Source organism: Ranitomeya imitator, chromosome 4 (genome assembly GCF_032444005.1).
Source record: "Ranitomeya imitator isolate aRanImi1 chromosome 4, aRanImi1.pri, whole genome shotgun sequence".
Classification (NCBI taxonomy): Eukaryota; Metazoa; Chordata; class Amphibia; order Anura; family Dendrobatidae; genus Ranitomeya; species Ranitomeya imitator.
The window spans coordinates 90,026,332-90,050,162 of NC_091285.1; the positions used below are offsets into that span (position 1 = coordinate 90,026,332).

Here is a 23,831-nt window from a genome sequence, read left to right on the forward strand (position 1 = left end):
GTTGCTCTAGTGGGCTGAAATTGCTCCTCATGTACCATGAGTTGGCACATGAGTTCAAGTAATTTCAGGATGGTTTTTTGAAGGGTTTTTCGCTGACCGCGCAGTTCACTTTTGTATCCTCTGCTATCTAGCTTTAGCGGGCCTCATTTTGCTGAAACTGTTTTCATACTGCGTATGTGCTTTCCTCTCATTTCACCGTCATTATATGTGGGGGGCTGCTATTTCTGTGGGGGATTTCTCTGGAGGCAAGAGAGGTCTGTGTTTCTTCTAATAGGGGAAGTTAGATCTTTGGCTGGAGCGAGACGTCTAGGATCATCGTAGGCACGTTCCCCGGCTACTTTTATTTGTGTGTTAGGTTCAGGGTCGCGGTCAGCTCAGGTTCCATCGCCCTAGAGCATGTTTGTATCTGTGCTTGTCCTTTAGTGATCCCCTGCCATTGGGATCATGACAGACATCCAGGCCTCTCTTGAACCCCTCGACTGAGTTCACCATCACCACCTCCTCAGGCAAGCAATTCCAGATTCTCACTGCCCTAACAGTAAACAATCCTCTTCTATGTTGGTGGAAAAACCTTCTCTCCTCCAGACGCAAAGAATGCCCCCTTGTGCCCGTCACCTTCCTTGGTATAAACAGATCCTCAGCGAGATATTTGTATTGTCCCCTTATATACTTATACATGGTTATTAGATCGCCCCTCAGTCATCTTTTTTCTAGACTAAATAATCCTAATTTCGCTAATCTATCTGGGTATTGTAGTTCTCCCATCCCCTTTATTAATTTTGTTGCCCTCCTTTGTACTCTCTCTAGTTCCATTATATCCTTCCTGAGCACCGGTGCCCAAAACTGGACACAGTACTCCATGTGCGGTCTAACTAGGGATTTGTACAGAGGCAGTATAATGCTCTCATCATGTGTATCCAGACCTCTTTTAATGCACCCCATGATCCTGTTTGCCTTGGCAGCTGCTGCCTGGCACTGGCTGCTCCAGGTAAGTTTATCATTAACTAGGATCCCCAAGTCCTTCTCCCTGTCAAGTAGGAGTCCGTTTTAAAGGACTCTACAAGGAGCAGCTAATTGAGGCTTTGGAAGGAGTTCGCCTGCAAGATGACACTGAGGAAAGATCCTCACAGCAAATGAAGGAAAGACTGCAGCCGGAGGTAAATACCCAAAAAAGTCAGTGGGTTGTGTGGTACGAGGAGGAGTTGGCATTTCTGGGAGAAGAGGCCACCATAGACGATAAGAGGGAGGCCATTCACAGAGCTCAGGAGATGGCATTGCTGGAGCAGATCGCTTTGGAAGCAGCTAGAAGCTCCAGACAGACTGTAACCTCAGCACCCACCATGAGGGAACTCCCCAGAGTGTCCCACAAAGACTTTAAGCCCTTTAATGAGGCTGCAGGCGACATTGAGGGCTTCTTCCAGGACTTTGAGCATCAGTGTTGATTAATGGAAGTCCCGGAAAGAGAGCGAATTCGACATCTTGTGGGGCTCTTAGAGGGTGGAGCTGCTGAAGCCTATAGAGCTATGGACCATCGGGGGAACTGTGAGTATGCGGCGATTAAACAGACTATTCTAGAACATTATGCTATGTTAAACCTTGTTATCTTATTCTTATAATTATGCTAACATACAAAATTAGCATATGCTTTAATCCCACTGCTGCCAGTATTATGCGGTCTTGAAATGTTTTTGTACTTATTCTTATGATTTTGCTAACATGCAAATTAACATGTGATTTAATCTTTTGTATTTGTATAATTTTGCGGTTTTCAGTTAAGATAAGGAATCGTAAAAATCATGCTGTTAAAGGTAGCATAGCCGAGTGGTCTAAGGCGCTGGATTTAGGCTCCAGTCTCTTTGGAGGCGTGGGTTTAAATCCCACTGCTGCCCGTGTATTATGACTTTGAAACTTCTTAGCTTATATTTATGATTTTGCTAATAGAAAAATTAGCATGTGTTTTATTATTTTGTATTTGTATGAGTGCATGCTTTGCTGTTTTGCAAAAGACAGTAGATAGAATAATTCCTTTTTCCTTTTTGCTTAGAGACCTATCCATTTTCCACCTTCAAGAAGTTAAAATGTAGGAAAATTCACTAAACTTACTCTAAGGAAGCTTTTTTCATGTAGTATATTAAGGTAGCATGGCCGAGTGGTCTAAGGCGCTGGATTAAGGCTCCAGTCTCTTCAGAGGCGTGGGTTCAAATCCCACTGCTGCCAGTAGGTCTTCAGAACATTTTGATCTAATTCAAATGATTTTGTATTTGCATGAGTGTGTGGGTTTCTGTTTAGGAAAAGACAGTTGATAGAATCATTGTTTTTTCCTATTGTTTAGAGACTTAACCATTTTACAACAGACCTGTAGGTTCAAATCCCACTGCTGCCAGTAGTAAGAGTTCCTTAAAACCTTTTTATCTTATTCTTATAACTATGCTAACATACAAAATTAGCATATGCTTTAATCCCACTGCTGCCAGTATTATGAGGTCTTGAAATGTTTTTGTACTTATTCTTATGATTTTGCTAACATGCAAATTAGCATGTGATCTAATCTTCTTTTGTATTTGTATGATTTTTCGGTTTTCGGTTAAGATAAAGACCGTTGATAGAATCATTGGTTTTTCCTAATGTTTAGAGACATGCCCTTTTTCCAACATGCACTAATTTTAAATGTTGTCAAATGTACTTCACTTACTCTAAGGAAGCCTACTTAATCATGCTGAGTATGACTCAGCAGTATGAGTTCTTGAAAATCTTTTGATCTTATTCTTATAATTATGAAAACAGACAAAATTTGCATGTGCTTTCATCCCACTGCTGCCAGTATGATATGTGCTTGAAAATTGTTTTGAACTTATTCTTATGATTTTACTAACATACAAACTTACATGTGTTTTAATCTTCTTTTGTATTTGCTTAAGTGTTTTCTTTCTGGTTAAGATAAAAACAGTTGATAGAATTATTGTTTTTTTCCTAATATTTAGAGACATGTCTGTCATGATATGTACTTTTGCCCTGTCCTGTATTTGAATAATATGCCATTTGATGTATGTAACTGTTCTCTGGTTTCTATTAGCTGTAATTTATGTATTTTCTTGTGCTGGGAGTTCACCTGTAACAATATGTCTCCTTCCCCCAATACTTTCAGCCCTAAGCTATAATGTAATTAAGGTTTGTCAACACCACTAGTGAAGAATAGCCATTCTTTCTCACAGCAGGTGGCTAGTCATATGTACATACTAGATAGACTTAGAGGAGCCGACCAGTCTAGAATCTTCAGGTGGACCCAACCATTGAATAGAAGGTGTGACCCCTACCCCCCTTCATGGGCGGATCCCAGGAGCTCAGATAATCCATTCTTATTTTTGAGATCAGATGTGAGTTGATCCTTAAAGGGGAAGGAGTGGGGATTCTTAGCTGAGGCAAGACCCCACGTCCATCTGTGACTGCGGAAACGTACGGGATGAGACTTGAGCTGAGGACATATCTCGTCGTTCGTGAGATTGTTTTGGGATCCCTTGGACTCATGTGGACTATTGCTTTGTTAGCTGGCACAAGGATTATCTGGAGGTGCCCCCGAATCTGTTCTGTTGGACTCGTGGAAGGACTATTGTTTCGTTTATCGGGTGCGGGATTACTGGAAAGCACCTCCAGATCTGTTTATTTCCTTGGGCTTATTGTGGACTTCTGGTGGACTTGAAGGACATTATGGATATTTGATGTTGTATGCTCCCTGTTTTAATAAATCTCATTGGATCATCCCTCGGCCTGTTGTCCCTTCCTGCTCTGCTGTACACCCCGTCACAAACTGGTTGGCAGCAGTGGGATCAGAGCAGAAGGAATGGAGGACAAAGGCCCATCAACATTGGGAACCAGCACCGCAGAGTACAAGAGCTGGACTGCGATGAACCTACAAACAAAGGCCCATGAAGTAGGAGTCCGTTTTAAAGGACTCTCCAAGGAGCAGCTAATTGAGGCTTTGGAAGGAGTTCGCCTGCAAGATGACACTGAGGAAGGATCCTCACAGCAAATGGAGGAAAGACTGCAGCCGGAGGTAAATACCCAAAAAAGTCAGTGGGTTGTGTGGTACGAGGAGGAGTTGGCATTTCTGGGAGAAGAGGCCACCATAGACGATAAGAGGAAGGCCATTCACAGAGCTCAGGAGATGGCATTGCTGGAGCAGATCGCTTTGGAAGCAGCTAGAAGCTCCAGACAGACTGTAACCTCAGCACCCACCATGAGGGAACTCCCCAGAGTGTCCCACAAAGACTTTAAGCCCTTTAATGAGGCTGCAGGCGACATTGAGGGCTTCTTCCAGGACTTTGAGCATCAGTGTTGATTAATGGAAGTCCCGGAAAGGGAGCGAGTTCGACATAGTAACATAGTAACATAGTAACATAGTTAGTAAGGCCGAAAAAAGACATTTGTCCATCCAGTTCAGCCTATATTCCATCATAATAAATCCCCAGATCTACGTCCTTCTACAGAACCTAATAATTGTATGATACAATATTGTTCTGCTCCAGGAAGACATCCAGGCCTCTCTTGAACCCCTCGACTGAGTTCGCCATCACCACCTCCTCAGGCAAGCAATTCCAGATTCTCACTGCCCTAACAGTAAAGAATCCTCTTCTATGTTGGTGGAAAAACCTTCTCTCCTCCAGACGCAAAGAATGCCCCCTTGTGCCCGTCACCTTCCTTGGTATAAACAGATCCTCAGCGAGATATTTGTATTGTCCCCTTATATACTTATACATGGTTATTAGATCGCCCCTCAGTCGTCTTTTTTCTAGACTAAATAATCCTAATTTCGCTAATCTATCTGGGTATTGTAGTTCTCCCATCCCCTTTATTAATTTTGTTGCCCTCCTTTGTACTCTCTCTAGTTCCATTATATCCTTCCTGAGCACCGGTGCCCAAAACTGGACACAGTACTCCATGTGCGGTCTAACTAGGGATTTGTACAGAGGCAGTATAATGCTCTCATCATGTGTATCCAGACCTCTTTTAATGCACCCCATGATCCTGTTTGCCTTGGCAGCTGCTGCCTGGCACTGGCTGCTCCAGGTAAGTTTATCATTAACTAGGATCCCCAAGTCCTTCTCCCTGTCAGATTTACCCAGTGGTTTCCCGTTCAGTGTGTAATGGTGATATTGATTCCCTCTTCCCATGTGTATAACCTTACATTTATCATTGTTAAACCTCATCTGCCACCTTTCAGCCCAAGTTTCCAACTTATCCAGATCCATCTGTAGCAGAATACTATCTTCTCTTGTATTAACTGCTTTACATAGTTTTGTATCATCTGCAAATATCGATATTTTACTGTGTAAACCTTCTACCAGATCATTAATGAATATGTTGAAGAGAACAGGTCCCAATACTGACCCCTGCGGTACCCCACTGGTCACAGCGACCCAGTTAGAGACTATACCATTTATAACCACCCTCTGCTTTCTATCACTAAGCCAGTTACTAACCCATTTACACACATTTTCCCCCAGACCAAGCATTCTCATTTTGTGTACCAACCTCTTGTGCGGCACGGTATCAAACGCTTTGGAAAAATCGAGATATACCACGTCCAATGACTCACCGTGGTCCAGTCTATAGCTTACCTCTTCATAAAAACTGATTAGATTGGTTTGACAGGAGCGATTTCTCATAAACCCATGCTGATATGGAGTTAAACAGTTATTCTCATTGAGATAATCCAGAATAACATCCCTCAGAAACCCTTCAAATATTTTACCAACAATAGAGGTTAGACTTACTGGCCTATAATTTCCAGGTTCACTTTTAGAGCCCTTTTTGAATATTGGCACCACATTTGCTATGCGCCAGTCCTGCGGAACAGACCCTGTCGCTATAGAGTCACTAAAAATAAGAAATAATGGTTTATCTATTACATTACTTAGTTCTCTTAGTACTCGTGGGTGTATGCCATCCGGACCTGGAGATTTATCTATTTTAATCTTATTTAGCCGGTTTCGCACCTCTTCTTGGGTTAGATTGGTGACTCTTAATATAGGGTTTTCATTGTTTCTTGGGATTTCACCTAGCATTTCATTTTCCACCGTGAATACCGTGGAGAAGAAGGTGTTTAATATGTTAGCTTTTTCCTCGTCATCTACAACCATTCTTTCCTCACTATTTTTTAAGGGGCCTACATTTTCAGTTTTTATTCTTTTACTATTGATATAGTTGAAGAACAGTTTGGGATTAGTTTTACTCTCCTTAGCAATGTGCTTCTCTGTTTCCTTTTTGGCAGCTTTAATTAGTTTTTTAGATAAAGTATTTTTCTCCCTATAGTTTTTTAGAGCTTCAGTGGTGCCATCCTGCTTTAGTAGTGCAAATGCTTTCTTTTTACTGTTAATTGCCTGCCTTACTTCTTTGTTTAGCCACATTGGGTTTTTCCTATTTCTAGTCCTTTTATTCCCACAAGGTATAAACCGCTTACACAGCCTATTTAGGATGTTCTTAAACATTTCCCATTTATTATCTGTATTCTCATTTCTGAGGATATTGTCCCAGTCTACCAGATTAAGGGCATCTCTAAGCTGTTCAAACTTTGCCTTCCTAAAGTTCAATGTTTTTGTGACTCCCTGACAAGTCCCCCTAGTGAAAGACAGGTGAAACTGCACAATATTGTGGTCGCTATTTCCTAAATGCCCAACCACCTGCAGATTTGTTATTCTGTCAGGTCTATTAGATAGTATTAGGTCTAAAAGTGCTGCTCCTCTGGTTGGATTCTGCACCAATTGTGAAAGATAATTTTTCTTGGTTATTAGCAGAAACCTGTTGCCTTTATGGGTTTCACAGGTTTCTGTTTCCCAGTTAATATCCGGGTAGTTAAAGTCCCCCATAACCAGGACCTCATTATGGGTTGCAGCTTCATCTATCTGCTTTAGAAGTAGACTTTCCATGGTTTCTGTTATATTTGGGGGTTTGTAACAGACCCCAATGAGAATTTCGTTACCATTCATCCCTCCATGAATTTCGACCCATATGGACTCGACATCCTCATTCCCTTCGCTAATATCCTCCCTTAAAGTGGACTTTAGACAAGACTTTACATAGAGACAAACCCCTCCTCCTCTCCGATTTTTACGATCCTTTCTAAACAGACTGTAACCCTGTAAGTTAACTGCCCAGTCATAGCTTTCATCTAACCATGTCTCGGTTATTCCCACTATGTCAAAGTTACCTGTAGATATTTCTGCTTCTAGTTCTTCCATCTTGTTTGTCAGGCTTCTGGCGTTTGCGAGCATGCAGTTTAGAGGATTTTGTTTTGTTCCAATCTCCTCACTGTGGATTGTTTTAGAAATGTTCTTACCTCCCTTCTGAGTATGTTTTCCTGGGTCGTCTTTGTTCGAGTCTAATGTTTTTCTTCCCGTCCCCTCTTCTTCTAGTTTAACGCCCTCCTGATGAGTGTAGCGAGTCTTCTGGCGAATGTGTGTTTCCCAGGTTTGTTGAGGTGTAGTCCGTCTCTGGCGAGGAGTCCATCGTACAAGTAATTGACACCGTGGTCCAGGAATCCGAATCCTTGTTGTCTGCACCATCGTCTTAGCCAGTTGTTTGCATCAAGGATCCTGTTCCATCTCCTGGTGCCATGCCCATCTACTGGAAGGATAGAAGAAAAAACTACCTGTGCATCCAGTTCCTTTACTTTCTTCCCCAACTCTTCAAAGTCCTTGCAGATTGTCGGTAGGTCCTTCCTTGCCGTGTCATTGGTGCCAACATGTATCAGAAGAAATGGGTGGACGTCCTTGGAGCTGAAGAGCTTTGGTATCCTATCGGTCACATCCTTGATCATCGCACCTGGAAGGCAGCATACTTCTCTTGCAGTTATGTCCGGTCTGCAGATGGCTGCTTCTGTGCCTCTCAGTAGTGAGTCTCCCACCACCACCACTCTTCGTTGCTTCTTGGCTGTACTTTTTGCTGTCACTTGTTGCTGTGTGCCCTTTTCTTTTTTGCTTGCTGGTATTGCTTCATTCTTAGGTGTGCCATCTTCATCCTCTACAAAGATTTGATATCGGTTCTTCAGTTGTGTGGTTGGTGACATCTTGTGGGGTTCTTAGAGGGTGGAGCTGCTGAAGCCTATAGAGCTATGGACCCTCGGGGGAACTGTGAGTATGCGGCGATTAAACAGACTATTCTAGAACATTATGCTATGTTAAACCTTGTTATCTTATTCTTATAATTATGCTAACATACAAAATTAGCATATGCTTTAATCCCACTGCTGCCAGTATTATGCGGTCTTGAAATGTTTTTGTACTTATTCTTATGATTTTGCTAACATGCAAATTAACATGTGATTTAATCTTTTGTATTTGTATAATTTTGCGGTTTTCAGTTAAGATAAGGAATCGTAAAAATCATGCTGTTAAAGGTAGCATGGCTGAGTGGTCTAAGGCGCTGAACTTAGGCTCCAGTCTCTTTGGAGGCGTGGGTTCAAATGCCAGTGTATTTCTACTTTGAAACTTTTTAGCTTATATTTATGATTTTGCTAATAGAAAAATTAGCATGTGTTTTATTATTTTGTATTTGTATGAGTCCATGCTTTGCTGTTTTGCAAAAGACAGTAGATAGAATCATTGCTTTTTCCTTTTTGCTTAGAGACCTATCCATTTTCCACCTTGAAGAAGTTAAACTGTAGGAAAATTCACTAAACTTACTCTAAGGAAGCTTTTTTTATGTAGTATATTAGGGTAGCATGGCCGAGCGGTCTAAGGTGCTGGATTAAGGCTCCAGTCTCTTCAGAGGCGTGGGTTCAAATCCCACTGCGGCCAGTAGGTCTTCAGAACATTTTGATCTATTTCAAATGATTTTGTATTTGCATGAGTGTGTGGGTTTCTGTTTAGGAAAAGACAGTTGATAGAATCATTGTTTTTTCCTATTGTTTAGAGACTTAACCATTTTACAACAGACCTGTAGGTTTAAATCCCACTGCTGCCAGTAGTAAGAGTTCCTTAAAACCTTTTTATCTTATTCTTATACATACGCTAATATACAAAATTAGCATATGCTTTAATCCCACTGCTGCCAGTATTATGCGGTCTTGAAATGTTTTTGTACTTATTCTTATGATTTTGCTAACATGCAAATTAACATGTGATTTAATCTTTTGTATTTGTATAATTTTGTGGTTTTCAGTTAAGATAAGGAATCTTAAAAATCATGCTGCTAAAGGTAGCATGGTCGAGCGGTCTAAGGGGCTGGATTAAGGCTCCAGTCTCTTCAGAGGCGTGGGTTCAAATCCTACTGCTGCCAGTAGGTCTTCAGAACCTTTTGATCTAATTCTTATGATTTTGTATTTGCATGAGTGTGTGGATTTCTGTTTAGGAAAAGACAGTTGATAGAATCATTGTTTTTTCCTATTGTTTAGAGACTTAACCATTTTACAACAGACCTGTAGGTTCAAATCCCACTGCTGCCAGTAGTAAGAGTTCCTTAAAACCTTTTTATCTTATTCTTATAACTATGCTAACATACAAAATTAGCATATGCTTTAATCCCACTGCTGCCAGTATTATGAGGTCTTGAAATGTTTTTGTACTTATTCTTATGATTTTGCTAACATGCAAATTAGCATGTGATCTAATCTTCTTTTGTATTTGTATGATTTTTCGGTTTTCGGTTAAGATAAAGACCGTTCATAGAATCATTGGTTTTTCCTAATGTTTAGAGACATGCCCTTTTTCCAACATGCACTAATTTTAAATGTTGTCAAATGTACTTCACTTACTCTAAGGAAGCCTACTTAATCATGCTGAGTATGACTCAGCAGTATGAGTTCTTGAAAATCTTTTGATCTTATTCTCATAATTATGAAAACAGACAAAATTTGCATGTGCTTTCATCCCACTGCTGCCAGTATGATATGTGCTTGAAAATTGTTTTGAACGTACTCTTATGATTTTACTAACATACAAACTTACATGTGTTTTAATCTTCTTTTGTATTTGCTTAAGTGTTTTCTTTCTGGTTAAGATAAAAACAGTTGATAGAATTATTGTTTTTTTCCTAATATTTAGAGACATGTCTGTCATGATATGTACTTTTGCCCTGTCCTGTATTTGAATAATATGCCATTTGATGTATGTAACTGTTCTCTGGTTTCTATTAGCTGTAATTTATGTATTTTCTTGTGCAGGGAGTTCACCTGTAACAATATGTCTCCTTCCCCCAATACTTGCAGCCCTAAGCTATAATGTAATTAAGGTTTGTCAACACCACTAGTGAAGAATAGCCATTCTTTCTCACAGCAGGTGGCTAGTCATATGTACATACTAGATAGACTAAGAGGAGCCCACCAGTCTAGAATCTTCAGGTGGACCCAACCATTGAATAGAAGGTGTGACCCCCACCCCCCTTCATGGGCGGATCCCAGGAGCTCAGACAATCCATTCTTATTTTTGAGATCAGATGTGAGTTGATCCTTAAAGGGGAAGGAGTGGGGATTCTTAGCTGAGGCAAGACCCCACGTCCATCTGTGACTGCGGAAGCGAACGGGATGAGACTTGAGCTGAGGACATATCTCGTCGTTCGTGAGATTGTTTTGGCATCCCTTGGACTCATGTGGACTATTGCTTTGTTAGCTGGCACAAGGATTATCTGGAGGTGCCCCCGAATCTGTTCTGTTGGACTCGTGGAAGGACTATTGTTTCGTTTATCGGGTGCGGGATTACTGGAAAGCACCTCCAGATCTGTTTATTTACTTGGGCTTATTGTGGACTTCTGGTGGACTTGAAGGACATTATATATATTTGATGTTGTATGCTCCCTGCTTTAATAAATCTCATTGGATCATCCCTCGGCCCGTTGTCCCTTCCTGCTCTGCTGTACACCCCGTCACAAACTGGTTGGCAGCAGTGGGATCAGAGCAGAAGGAATGGAGGACAAAGGCCCATCAACATTGGGAACCAGCATCGCAGAGTACAAGAGCTGGACTGCGATGAACCTACAAACAAAGGCCCATGAAGTAGGAGTCCGTTTTAAAGGACTCTCCAAGGAGCAGCTAATTGAGGCTTTGGAAGGAGTTCGCCTGCAAGATGACACTGAGGAAGGATCCTCACAGCAAATGGAGGAAAGACTGCAGCCGGAGGTAAATACCCAAAAAAGTCAGTGGGTTGTGTGGTACGAGGAGGAGTTGGCATTTCTGGGAGAAGAGGCCACCATAGACGATAAGAGGAAGGCCATTCACAGAGCTCAGGAGATGGCATTGCTGGAGCAGATCGCTTTGGAAGCAGCTAGAAGCTCCAGACAGACTGTAACCTCAGCACCCACCATGAGGGAACTCCCCAGAGTGTCCCACAAAGACTTTAAGCCCTTTAATGAGGCTGCAGGCGACATTTAGGGCTTCTTCCAGGACTTTGAGCATCAGTGTTGATTAATGGAAGTCCCTGAAAGGGAGCGAGTTCGACATCTTGTGGGGTTCTTAGAGGGTGGAGCTGCTGAAGCCTATAGAGCTATGGACCCTCGGGGGAACTGTGAGTATGCGGCGATTAAACAGACTATTCTAGAACATTATGCTATGTTAAACCTTGTTATCTTATTCTTATAATTATGCTAACATACAAAATTAGCATATGCTTTAATCCCACTGCTGCCAGTATTATGCGGTCTTGAAATGTTTTTGTACTTATTCTTATGATTTTGCTAACATGCAAATTAACATGTGATTTAATCTTTTGTATTTGTATAATTTTGCGGTTTTCAGTTAAGATAAGGAATCGTAAAAATCATTCTGTTAAAGGTAGCATGGCCGAGTGGTTTAAGGCGCTGGATTTAGGTTCCAGTCTCTTTGGAGGCGTGGGTTCAAATCCCACTGCTGCCAGTAGGTCTTCAGAACCTTTTGATCTAATTCTTATGATTTTGTATTTGCATGAGTGTGTGGATTTCTGTTTAGGAAAAGACAGTTGATAGAATCATTGGTTTTTCCTATTGTTTAGAGACTTAACCATTTTACAACAGACCTGTAGGTTCAAATCCCACTGCTGCCAGTAGTAAGAGTTCCTTAAAACCTTTTTATCTTATTCTTATAACTATGCTAACATACAAAATTAGCATATGCTTTAATCCCACTGCTGCCAGTATTATGAGGTCTTGAAATGTTTTTGTACTTATTCTTATGATTTTGCTAACATGCAAATTAGCATGTGATCTAATCTTCTTTTGTATTTGTATGATTTTTCGGTTTTCAGTTAAGATAAAGACCGTTGATAGAATCATTGGTTTTTCCTAATGTTTAGAGACATGCCCTTTTTCCAACATGCACTAATTTTAAATGTTGTCAAATGTACTTCACTTACTCTAAGGAAGCCTACTTAATCATGCTGAGTATGACTCAGCAGTATGAGTTCTTGAAAATCTTTTGATCTTATTCTTATAATTATGAAAACAGACAAAATTTGCATGTGCTTTCATCCCACTGCTGCCAGTATGATATGTGCTTGAAAATTGTTTTGAACTTACTCTTAAGATTTTACTAACATACAAACTTACATGTGTTTTAAGCTTCTTTTGTATTTGCTTAAGTGTTTTCTTTCTGGTTAAGATAAAAACAGTTGATAGAATTATTGTTTTTTTCCTAATATTTAGAGACATGTCTGTCATGATATGTACTTTTGCCCTGTCCTGTATTTGAATGATATGCCATTTGATGTATGTAACTGTTCTCTGGTTTCTATTAGCTGTAATTTATGTATTTTCTTGTGCTGGGAGTTCACCTGTAACAATATGTCTCCTTCCCCCAATACTTGCAGCCCTAAGCTATAATGTAATTAAGGTTTGTCAACACCACTAGTGAAGAATAGCCATTCTTTCTCACAGCAGGTGGCTAGTCATATGTACATACTTGATAGACTAAGAGGAGCCGACCAGTCTAGAATCTTCAGGTGGACCCAACCATTGAATAGAAGGTGTGACCCCTACCCCCCTTCATGGGCGGATCCCAGGAGCTCAGACAATCCATTCTTATTTTTGAGATCAGATGTGAGTTGATCCTTAAAGGGGAAGGAGTGGGGATTCTTAGCTGAGGCAAGACCCCACGTCCATCTGTGACTGCGGAAGCGAACGGGATGAGACTTGAGCTGAGGACATATCTCGTCGTTTGTGAGATTGTTTTGGCATCCCTTGGACTCATGTGGACTATTGCTTTGTTAGCTGGCACAAGGATTATCGGGAGGTGCCCCCGAATCTGTTCTGTTGGACTCGTGGAAGGACTATTGTTTCGTTTATCGGGTGCGGGATTACTGGAAAGCACCTCCAGATCTGTTTATTTACTTGGGCTTATTGTGGACTTCTGGTGGACTTGAAGGACATTATGGATATTTGATGTTGTATGCTCCCTGCTTTAATAAATCTCATTGGATCATCCCTCGGCCTGTTGTCCCTTCCTGCTCTGCTGTACACCCCGTCACAAACTGGTTGGCAGCAGTGGGATCAGAGCAGAAGGAATGGAGGACAAAGGCCCATCAACATTGGGAACCAGCACCGCAGAGTACAAGAACTGGACTGCGATGAACCTACAAACAAAGGCCCATGAAGTAACATAGTAACATAGTAACATAGTTAGTAAGGCCGAAAAAAGACATTTGTCCATCCAGTTCAGCCTATATTCCATCATAATAAATCCACAGATCTACGTCCTTCTACAGAACCTAATAATTGTATGATACAATATTGTTCTGCTCCAGGAAGACATCTGTTGTGAGTTCTGTTTTTGGGCTCCCTCTGGTGGTTACTGATGGTACTGGATGACTTGTCTTTCCTGGGTCTCTGGGTTCCACCTGTTCCATCAGGATATGGGAGTTTCCTATTTAACCTGGCTTTGCTGGCATTTCCTCGCCGGTTATCAATGTATCCAGTGTGTCTTGTTACCTCTGCTCCCTGCTCCTAGAACCTTCTGGTCAAGCTAAGTTTGGATTTTCCTGTTTTGGTGTTTTGCTTTATTTGGTTTTTAGTCCAGCCTGCAGATATGTGTTTCTTGCTGCTGGTTGCTCTAGTGGGCTGAAACCATGAGTTGGCACATGAGTTCAAGTAATTTCAGGATGGTTTTTTGAAGGGTTTTTCGCTGACCGCGCAGTTCACTTTTGTATCCTCTGCTATCTAGCTTTAGCGGGCCTCATTTTGTTGAAACTGTTTTCATACTGCGTATGTGCTTTCCTCTCATTTCACCGTCATTATATGTGGGGGGCTGCTATTTCTGTGGGGGATTTCTCTGGAGGCAAGAGAGGTCTGTGTTTCTTCTAATAGGGGAAGTTAGATCTTTGGCTGGAGCGAGACATCTAGGATCATCGTAGGCACGTTCCCCGGCTACTTTTATTTGTGTGTTAGGTTCAGGGTCGCGGTCAGCTCAGGTTCCATCGCCCTAGAGCATGTTTGTATCTGTGCTTGTCCTTTAGTGATCCCCTGCCATTGGGATCATGACAGTATAACCGGCCCACAAAGTGTTAATTGTATTGGCTGAAGTAGGAGGATAAGTAGTCTGAGGAAGTTTTTTTTTTTTTTTTTTTTTTTTTTCTTTCTCTTTCCCTCAGAGTTCGCTGCTTAGCCTTATTGCAGCCTGGCTACTTCCTCCTCCTCTTAATCTTTGAATGGCTCTGATCCCAGCTGTTTATTATGGACGTCCAGAGTTTGGCTTCCAGCCTGAATAATCTTGCCACTAAGGTTCAAAATATACAGGATTTTGTTGTACATGCTCCTATGTCTGAACCTAGAATTCCTGTCCCAGAGTTTTTTTCTGGAGATAGATCTCGTTTTCTGAATTTTAGGAACAATTGCAAGTTGTTTCTTTCTTTGAAATCTCGCTCCTCTGGAGACCCTGCTCAGCAAGTCAAGATAATTATATCTTTCCTGCGGGGTGACCCTCAGGATTGGGCATTTGCATTGGCACCAGGGGACCCTGCGTTGCTTAATGCGGATGCGTTTTTTCTGGCATTGGGTTTGCTCTATGAGGAACCTAACCAAGAGATTCAGGCTGAAAAAGCTTTGTTGGCCCTCTCTCAGGGGCAAGATGAAGCAGAAATTTATTGTCAAAAATTTCGGAAGTGGTCGGTGCTTACTCAGTGGAATGAGTGCGCTCTGGCTGCAAAGTTCAGAGATGGCCTTTCTGAGGCCATTAAAGATGTTATGGTGGGGTTCCCTGCGCCTGCTGGTCTGAATGAGTCTATGACTATGGCTGTTCAGATTGATCGGCGTTTACGGGAGCGCAAACCTGTGCATCATTTGGCGGTGTTGTCTGAACCGTCACCTGAGATAATGCAATGTGATAGAATTCAGTCCAGAAGTGAACGGCAAAAGTATAGGCGGAAAAAAGGGTTGTGCTTTTATTGTGGTGATTCAGCTCATGTTATATCAGCATGCTCTAAACGCACAAAAAAGGTTGATAAGTCTGTTGCCATTAGTACTTTACAGTCTAAGTTCATTCTGTCTGTGACTCTGATTTGTTCATTATCATCCATTTCCATCGATGCCTATGTGGATTCAGGCGCTGCCCTGAGTCTTATGGATTGGTCATTTGCCAATCGCTGTGGGTTTAGTCTGGAGCCTCTGGAAGTCCCTATTCCTTTGAAGGGAATTGACTCTACACCTTTGGCTATGAATAAACCTCAGTACTGGACACAAGTGACCATGCGTATGACTCCCGTTCATCAGGAGGTGATTCGCTTCCTGGTACTGTATAATTTGCATGATGTTCTAGTACTTGGTCTGCCATGGTTACAAACTCATAGTAACATAGTAACATAGTTAGTAAGGCCGAAAAAAGACATTTGTCCATCCAGTTCAGCCTATATTCCATCATAATAAATACCCAGATCTACGTCCTTCTACAGAACCTAATATTTTATGATACAATATTGTTCTGCTCCAGGAAGACATCCAGGCCTCTCTTGAACCCCTCGACTGAGTTCGCCATCACCACCTCCTCAGGCAAGCAATTCCAGATTCTCACTGCCCTAACAGTAAAGAATCCTCTTCTATGTTGGTGGAAAAACCTTCTCTCCTCCAGACGCAAAGAATACCCCCTTGTGCCCGTCACCTTCCTTGGTATAAACAAATCCTCAGCGAGATATTTGTATTGTCCCCTTATATACTTATACATGGTTATTAGATCGCCCCTCAGTCGTCTTTTTTCTAGACTAAATAATCCTAATTTCGCTAATCTATCTGGGTATTGTAGTTCTCCCATCCCCTTTATTAATTTTGTTGCCCTCCTTTGTACTCTCTCTAGTTCCATTATATCCTTCCTGAGCACCGGTGCCCAAAACTGGACACAGTACTCCATGTGCGGTCTAACTAGGGATTTGTACAGAGGCAGTATAATGCTCTCATCATGTGTATCCAGACCTCTTTTAATGCACCCCATGATCCTGTTTGCCTTGGCAGCTGCTGCCTGGCACTGGCTGCTCCAGGTAAGTTTATCATTAACTAGGATCCCCAAGTCCTTCTCCCTGTCAGATTTACCCAGTGGTTTCCCGTTCAGTGTGTAATGGTGATATTGATTCCCTCTTCCCATGTGTATAACCTTACATTTATCATTGTTAAACCTCATCTGCCACCTTTCAGCCCAAGTTTCCAACTTATCCAGATCCATCTGTAGCAGAATACTATCTTCTCTTGTATTAACTGCTTTACATAGTTTTGTATCATCTGCAAATATCGATATTTTACTGTGTAAACCTTCTACCAGATCATTAATGAATATGTTGAAGAGAACAGGTCCCAATACCGACCCCTGCGGTACCCCACTGGTCACAGCGACCCAGTTAGAGACTATACCATTTATAACCACCCTCTGCTTTCTATCACTAAGCCAGTTACTAACCCATTTACACACATTTTCCCCCAGACCAAGCATTCTCATTTTGTGTACCAACCTCTTGTGCGGCACGGTATCAAACGCTTTGGAAAAATCGAGATATACCACGTCCAATGACTCACCGTGGTCCAGTCTATAGCTTACCTCTTCATAAAAACTGATTAGATTGGTTTGACAGGAGCGATTTCTCATAAACCCATGCTGATATGGAGTTAAACAGTTATTCTCATTGAGATAATCCAGAATAACATCCCTCAGAAACCCTTCAAATATTTTACCAACAATAGAGGTTAGACTTACTGGCCTATAATTTCCAGGTTCACTTTTAGAGCCCTTTTTGAATATTGGCACCACATTTGCTATGCGCCAGTCCTGCGGAACAGACCCTGTCGCTATAGAGTCACTAAAAATAAGAAATAATGGTTTATCTATTACATTACTTAGTTCTCTTAGTACTCGTGGGTGTATGCCATCCGGACCCGGAGATTTATCTATTTTAATCTTATTTAGCCGGTTTCGCACCTCTTCTTGGGTTAGATTGGTGACCCTTAATATAGGGTTTTCATTGTTTCTTGGGATTTCACCTAGCATTTCATTTTCCACCGTGAATACCGTGGAGAAGAAGTCCTTGACTGGAAATCAATGTCTGTGTTAAGCTGGGGTTGTCAGGGGGTTCATGATGATGCACCTCCGATTTCTATCGCTTCATCTACTCCTTCTGAGATTCCTGTGTTTTTGTCTGACTATCGGGATGTTTTTGAGGAGCCTAAGCTCAGTTCGCTTCCTCCTCACAGGGATTGCGATTGTGCTATAAATTTAATTCCAGGCAGTAAATTTCCTAAAGGTCGTTTGTTCAATCTGTCAGTGCCAGAGCATACTGCTATGCGGGATTATGTTAAGGAGTCCTTGGAAAAGGGACATATCCGTCCATCTTTGTCCCCTTTGGGAGCAGGTTTTTTTTTCGTGGCCAAGAAAGATGGTTCCTTGAGGCCTTGTATAGATTATCGTCTTTTGAATAAGATTACCGTAAAATATCAGTATCCTTTGCCATTGTTGACTGATTTGTTTGCTTGCATTAAGGGGGCTAAATGGTTCACTAAGATTGATCTTCGGGGTGCGTATAATCTTATACGAATAAAGCAAGGTGATGAGTGGAAAACCGCATTTAATACGCCTGAGGGCCATTTTGAGTATTTGGTAATGCCTTTTGGACTTTCTAATGCTCCTTCAGTCTTCCAGTCCTTTATGCACGATATTTTCCGTGAATATCTGGATAAATTTATGATTGTGTATTTGGATGATATTTTGGTTTTTTCTGATGACTGGGAGTCTCATGTTCAGCAGGTCAGGAAGGTGTTTCAGGTCCTGCGGGCCAATTCCTTGTTTGTAAAAGGCTCAAAGTGTCTCTTTGGAGTCCAGAAGATTTCTTTCTTGGGGTATATTTTTTCCCCTTCTACTATTGAGATGGATCCCGTCAAGGTTCAGGCTATTTGTGACTGGACGCAGCCTACATCTCTTAAGAGTCTACAGAAGTTCTTGGGCTTTGCTAATTTCTATCGTCGTTTTATAACTAATTTTTCTAGTGTTGTTAAGCCTTTGACGGATTTGACTAAGAAGGGTGCTGATGTTGCTAATTGGTCTCCTGCGGCTGTGGAGGCCTTTCAGGAACTTAAGCGCCGGTTTTCTTCTGCTCCTGTGTTGCGTCAGCCAGATGTTTCGCTCCCTTTTCAGGTTGAGGTTGATGCTTCCGAGATTGGAGCGGGGGCGGTTTTGTCACAGAGAAGCTCCGATGGCTCAGTGATGAAGCCATGCGCGTTTTTTTCTAGAAAGTTTTCGCCGGCTGAGCGGAATTATGATGTTGGTAATCGGGAACTTTTGGCCATGAAGTGGGCATTTGAGGAGTGGCGTCATTGGCTAGAGGGTGCTAGACATCGTGTGGTGGTCTTGACTGATCACAAAAATTTGATTTACCTTGAGTCTGCCAGGCGTCTGAATCCTAGACAGGCTCGTTGGTCACTGTTTTTCTCTCGTTTCAATTTTGTGGTTTCATACCTGCCAGGTTCAAAGAATGTGAAGGCGGATGCTCTTTCTAGGAGTTTTGTGCCTGACTCCCTTGGAAATTCTGAGCCCTCTGGTATCCTTAGGGATGGGGTGATTTTGTCTGCTGTCTCCCCAGACTTGCGACGTGCTTTGCAGGAGTTTCAGGCGGGTAAACCTGATCGTTGTCCGCCTGAGAGACTGTTTGTTCCGGATAATTGGACCAGTAGAGTCATCTCCGAGGTCCATTCTTCTGCGTTGGCAGGTCATCCTGGAATATTTGGTACTAGAGACTTGGTGGCCAGGTCTTTTTGGTGGCCTTCCTTGTCGAGGGATGTGCGTTCTTTTGTGCAGTCTTGTGGGGTTTGTGCTCGGGCTAAGCCTTGCTGTTCTCGGGCCAGTGGATTGTTGTCACCTTTGCCTATCCCGAAGAGGCCTTGGACGCACATTTCCATGGACTTTATTTCTGATCTCCCTGTCTCTCAAAAAATGTCCGTCATCTGGGTTGTGTGTGATCGCTTTTCTAAAATGGTTCATCTGGTACCCTTGCCTAAGTTGCCTTCCTCCTCTGAGTTGGTCCCTCTGTTTTTTCAGAATGTGGTTCGTTTGCATGGGATTCCTGAGAACATCGTTTCTGACAGGGGATCCCAGTTTGTGTCTAGATTTTGGCGGACGTTCTGTACTAAGATGGGCATTGATTTGTCCTTTTCGTCTGCATTCCATCCTCAGACGAATGGCCAGACTGAACGAACTAATCAGACCTTGGAAACTTATTTAAGGTGTTTTGTTTCTGCTGATCAGGATGACTGGGTTACCTTTTTGCCGCTGGCCGAGTTTGCCCTTAATAATCGGGCTAGTTCTGCTACCTTGGTTTCTCCTTTCTTTTGTAATTCGGGGTTTCATCCTCGTTTTTCCTCTGGTCAGGTGGAACCTTCTGATTGTCCTGGAGTGGACATGGTGGTGGATAGGTTGCATCGGATTTGGAGTCATGTGGTGGACAATTTGAAGTTGTCCCAGGAGAAGGCTCAGCAGTTTGCTAATCGCCGTCGCCGCGTGGGTCCTCGACTTCTTGTTGGTGACTTGGTGTGGTTGTCTTCTCGTTTTGTTCCTATGAAGGTCTCTTCTCCTAAGTTCAAGCCTCGGTTCATCGGTCCCTATAGGATCTTGGAAATTCTTAACCCTGTGTCGTTTCGTTTGGATCTCCCGGCATCGTTTGCTATTCATAATGTGTTCCATCGGTCGTTGTTGCGGAAGTATGAGGTACCTGTTGTTCCTTCGCTTGAGCCTCCTGTTCCAGTGCTGGTGGAGGGAGAATTGGAGTATGTTGTGGAGAAGATCTTGGATTCTCGTGTTTCCAGACGGAAACTCCAGTATTTGGTCAAGTGGAAGGGTTATGGTCAGGAGGATAATTCTTGGGTGGTTGCCTCGGATGTTCATGCTGATGATTTGGTTCGCGCTTTTCATAGGGCTCATCCTGGTCGCCCTGGTGGTTCTCGTGAGGGTTCGGTGACCCCTCCTCAAGGGGGGGGGTACTGTTGTGAGTTCTGTTTTTGGGCTCCCTCTGGTGGTTACTGATGGTACTGGGTGACTTGTATTTCCTGGGTCTCTGGGTTCCACCTGTTCTATCAGGATATGGGAGTTTCCTATTTAACCTGGCTTTGCTGGCATTTCCTCGCCGGTTATCAATGTATCCAGTGTGTCTTGTTACCTCTGCTCCCTGCTCCTAGAACCTTCTGGTCAAGCTAAGTTTGGATTTTCCTGTTTTGGTGTTTTGCTTTATTTGGTTTTTAGTCCAGCCTGCAGATATGTGTTTCTTGCTGCTGGTTGCTCTAGTGGGCTGAAATTGCTCCTCATGTACCATGAGTTGGCACATGAGTTCAAGTAATTTCAGGATGGTTTTTTGAAGGGTTTTTCGCTGACCGCGCAGTTCACTTTTGTATCCTCTGCTATCTAGCTTTAGCGGGCCTCATTTTGCTGAAACTGTTTTCATACTGCGTATGTGCTTTCCTCTCATTTCACCGTCATTATATGTGGGGGGCTGCTATTTCTGTGGGGGATTTCTCTGGAGGCAAGAGAGGTCTGTGTTTCTTCTAATAGGGGAAGTTAGATCTTTGGCTGGAGCGAGACGTCTAGGATCATCGTAGGCACGTTCCCCGGCTACTTTTATTTGTGTGTTAGGTTCAGGGTCGCGGTCAGCTCAGGTTCCATCGCCCTAGAGCATGTTTGTATCTGTGCTTGTCCTTTAGTGATCCCCTGCCATTGGGATCATGACAGACATCCAGGCCTCTCTTGAACCCGTCGACTGAGTTCACCATCACCATCTCCTCAGGCAAGCAATTCCAGATTCTTACTGCCCTAACAGTAAACAATCCTCTTCTATGTTGGTGGAAAAACCTTCTCTCCTCCAGACGCAAAGAATGCCCCCTTGTGCCCGTCACCTTCCTTGGTATAAACAGATCCTCAGCGAGATATTTGTATTGTCCCCTTATATACTTATACATGGTTATTAGATCGCCCCTCAGTCATCTTTTTTCTAGACTAAATAATCCTAATTTCGCTAATCTATCTGGGTATTGTAGTTCTCCCATCCCCTTTATTAATTTTGTTGCCCTCCTTTGTACTCTCTCTAGTTCCATTATATCCTTCCTGAGCACCGGTGCCCAAAACTGGACACAGTACTCCATGTGCGGTCTAACTAGGGATTTGTACAGAGGCAGTATAATGCTCTCATCATGTGTATCCAGACCTCTTTTAATGCACCCCATGATCCTGTTTGCCTTGGCAGCTGCTGCCTGGCACTGGCTGCTCCAGGTAAGTTTATCATTAACTAGGATCCCCAAGTCCTTCTCCCTGTCAAGTAGGAGTCCGTTTTAAAGGACTCTACAAGGAGCAGCTAATTGAGGCTTTGGAAGGAGTTCGCCTGCAAGATGACACTGAGGAAAGATCCTCACAGCAAATGAAGGAAAGACTGCAGCCGGAGGTAAATACCCAAAAAAGTCAGTGGGTTGTGTGGTACGAGGAGGAGTTGGCATTTCTGGGAGAAGAGGCCACCATAGACGATAAGAGGGAGGCCATTCACAGAGCTCAGGAGATGGCATTGCTGGAGCAGATCGCTTTGGAAGCAGCTAGAAGCTCCAGACAGACTGTAACCTCAGCACCCACCATGAGGGAACTCCCCAGAGTGTCCCACAAAGACTTTAAGCCCTTTAATGAGGCTGCAGGCGACATTGAGGGCTTCTTCCAGGACTTTGAGCATCAGTGTTGATTAATGGAAGTCCCGGAAAGAGAGCGAATTCGACATCTTGTGGGGCTCTTAGAGGGTGGAGCTGCTGAAGCCTATAGAGCTATGGACCATCGGGGGAACTGTGAGTATGCGGCGATTAAACAGACTATTCTAGAACATTATGCTATGTTAAACCTTGTTATCTTATTCTTATAATTATGCTAACATACAAAATTAGCATATGCTTTAATCCCACTGCTGCCAGTATTATGCGGTCTTGAAATGTTTTTGTACTTATTCTTATGATTTTGCTAACATGCAAATTAACATGTGATTTAATCTTTTGTATTTGTATAATTTTGCGGTTTTCAGTTAAGATAAGGAATCGTAAAAATCATGCTGTTAAAGGTAGCATGGCCGAGTGGTCTAAGGCGCTGGATTTAGGCTCCAGTCTCTTTGGAGGCGTGGGTTTAAATCCCACTGCTGCCCGTGTATTATGACTTTGAAACTTCTTAGCTTATATTTATTATTTTGCTAATAGAAAAATTAGCATGTGTTTTATTATTTTGTATTTGTATGAGTGCATGCTTTGCTGTTTTGCAAAAGACAGTAGATAGAATAATTCCTTTTTCCTTTTTGCTTAGAGACCTATCCATTTTCCACCTTCAAGAAGTTAAAATGTAGGAAAATTCACTAAACTTACTCTAAGGAAGCTTTTTTCATGTAGTATATTAAGGTAGCATGGCCGAGCGGTCTAAGGCGCTGGATTAAGGCTCCAGTCTCTTCAGAGGCGTGGGTTCAAATCCCACTGCTGCCAGTAGGTCTTCAGAACATTTTGATCTAATTCAAATAATTTTGTATTTGCATGAGTGTGTGGGTTTCTGTTTAGGAAAAGACAGTTGATAGAATCATTGTTTTTTCCTATTGTTTAGAGACTTAACCATTTTACAACAGACCTGTAGGTTTAAATCCCACTGCTGCCAGTAGTAAGAGTTCCTTAAAACCTTTTTATCTTATTCTTATACATACGCTAATATACAAAATTAGCATATGCTTTAATCCCACTGCTGCCAGTATTATGCGGTCTTGAAATGTTTTTGTACTTATTCTTATGATTTTGCTAACATGCAAATTAACATGTGATTTAATCTTTTGTATTTGTATAATTTTGTGGTTTTCAGTTAAGATAAGGAATCTTAAAAATCATGCAGCTAAAGGTAGCATGGCCGAGCGGTCTAAGGCGCTGGATTAAGGCTCCAGTCTCTTCAGAGGCGTGGGTTCAAATCCCACTGCTGCCAGTAGGTCTTCAGAACCTTTTGATCTAATTCTTATGATTTTGTATTTGCATGAGTGTGTGGATTTCTGTTTAGGAAAAGACAGTTGATAGAAGCATTGGTTTTTCCTATTGTTTAGAGACTTAACCATTTTACAACAGACCTGTAGGTTCAAATCCCACTGCTGTCAGTAGTAAGAGTTCCTTAAAACCTTTTTATCTTATTCTTATAACTATGCTAACATACAAAATTAGCATATGCTTTAATCCCACTGCTGCCAGTATTATGAGGTCTTGAAATGTTTTTGTACTTATTCTTATGATTTTGCTAACATGCAAATTAGCATGTGATCTAATCTTCTTTTGTATTTGTATGATTTTTCGGTTTTCGGTTAAGATAAAGACCGTTGATAGAATCATTGGTTTTTCCTAATGTTTAGAGACATGCCCTTTTTCCAACATGCACTAATTTT

At 42.2% G+C, this 23,831-nt stretch overlaps 4 non-coding genes across 4 annotated transcripts; all 4 read left to right on the forward strand.

The window, feature by feature from the left end:
* Window positions 1–2,135: 2,135 nt before the first annotated feature.
* On the forward strand, window positions 2,136–2,217 carry TRNAL-AAG (transfer RNA leucine (anticodon AAG)). Its single transcript has one exon. It is a non-coding gene; the product is annotated as a tRNA-Leu (tRNA).
* Window positions 2,218–11,757: 9,540 nt separating this feature from the next.
* Window positions 11,758–11,839, forward strand: TRNAL-UAG (transfer RNA leucine (anticodon UAG)). Its single transcript has one exon. It is a non-coding gene; the product is annotated as a tRNA-Leu (tRNA).
* A 10,981-nt stretch (window positions 11,840–22,820) lies between these two features.
* TRNAL-AAG (transfer RNA leucine (anticodon AAG)) lies at window positions 22,821–22,902 on the forward strand. The gene has a single exon. It is a non-coding gene; the product is annotated as a tRNA-Leu (tRNA).
* A 399-nt stretch (window positions 22,903–23,301) lies between these two features.
* TRNAL-AAG (transfer RNA leucine (anticodon AAG)) lies at window positions 23,302–23,383 on the forward strand. Its single transcript has one exon. It is a non-coding gene; the product is annotated as a tRNA-Leu (tRNA).
* Window positions 23,384–23,831: the final 448 nt, after the last annotated feature.